The sequence below is a fragment of the Bufo bufo genome, chromosome 1 (genome assembly GCF_905171765.1).
Source record: "Bufo bufo chromosome 1, aBufBuf1.1, whole genome shotgun sequence".
NCBI classification, from domain to species: Eukaryota; Metazoa; Chordata; class Amphibia; order Anura; family Bufonidae; genus Bufo; species Bufo bufo.
In genome coordinates this window covers 728,954,833-728,955,949 of record NC_053389.1, presented here as the reverse complement: position 1 = coordinate 728,955,949, position 1,117 = coordinate 728,954,833, and the positions used below count along the sequence as shown (strand labels likewise).

General features: G+C 48.8%; 1 long non-coding RNA gene across 1 annotated transcript; it reads right to left on the bottom strand.

The window, feature by feature from the left end:
* Positions 1 to 337: 337 nt before the first annotated feature.
* Positions 338 to 903, bottom strand: LOC120987183. Its single transcript, XR_005775947.1, has 3 exons — positions 863 to 903; positions 567 to 783; positions 338 to 476 (listed from the first exon to the last, which is right to left on the bottom strand). It is a non-coding gene; the product is annotated as an uncharacterized LOC120987183 (long non-coding RNA).
* Between the last annotated feature and the right edge of the window lie 214 nt (positions 904 to 1,117).

Below are 1,117 nucleotides of genomic sequence, written 5' to 3'. Positions count from 1 at the left end.
TAAATTCAGACGGAGAGAACAGTTGTCCATCTGACTGTGGGGGCTGGCCAAAACAGGGGAGCCAAACGCTACCCTGTCTCAGACAGCCCCTCACAGTCAGACGGAGAGAACAGTTGTCCATCTGACTGTGGGGGGCTGGCCAAAACAGGAGAGCCAAACGCTACCCTGTCTCAGACAGCCCCTTACAGTCAGACGGAGAGAACAGTTGTCCATCTGACTGTGGGGGGGGCTGGCCAAAACAGGGGAGCCAAACGCTCCGCTGTCTCAGACAGCCCCTTTACAATTTATTTTTTGAACAGTTGTTATAAATATTTACCTTTTCGGTGCCATCGCCCTTCGTAGGAACCCCAGGGCCGCCGTATGGATGTAGGTGGCCCCTGAGGTTCCTCCGGAGCCACTCGGGGCCTGAACCTCCTTGTTGTAATCCCTCCTGAAGCGGTCCCGGATAGATCGCCAACGCGTTGTAACCAGTTTGACTATCGAAAAAAACAATAAAAACTAAAATCAGCATGATGAAGGAAAAGAACAATATTTTAAAGTATTAAAATACATATTGTTTTACTTACCATATTTCTCCTGAGCCGCCGCATCTAGATCCCCCCAGGTCTCAAAAACTGAAGCAGAGATGTCCCTCCAGAGCCGCTGGGTACGACGATGATCGGCGTGGTGGCGGTCGGAGTGGTCCCATAATGCTGGACGCGCCTCCACCAGTCGGATGAGGAGCAGGTTATCTATGCTCGGAACCCCGAACTCCTCATCTTCCCTGGTGGAGCCTACGGAACCCTGAAAAAAAGGGAAATACAAAATTTTATGTAAATCCTAATACAAAATGCTAATTAAAACTACTTAATTCAATACTTACACGTCTACGACCGCCACGCTCATTCCCGCGGACTCTGGAGGCGACTGGGGGATCCTCGCTGGTGGCTCTAGGTGCAGATTGCTAAAAACAATTTTTTTTTTTTTTAGAAGACTGTACTTAAATAAAAAATAATAATTAAGATCTCTATATATATATATATACTTACTTCTTGACAGCCTCGGTCCGGGCTTGGTCCACCTCCCCTGGACGCTGGCGATTCGGCAGGTGATGGAGAGCCCTCCACAGACGATGATG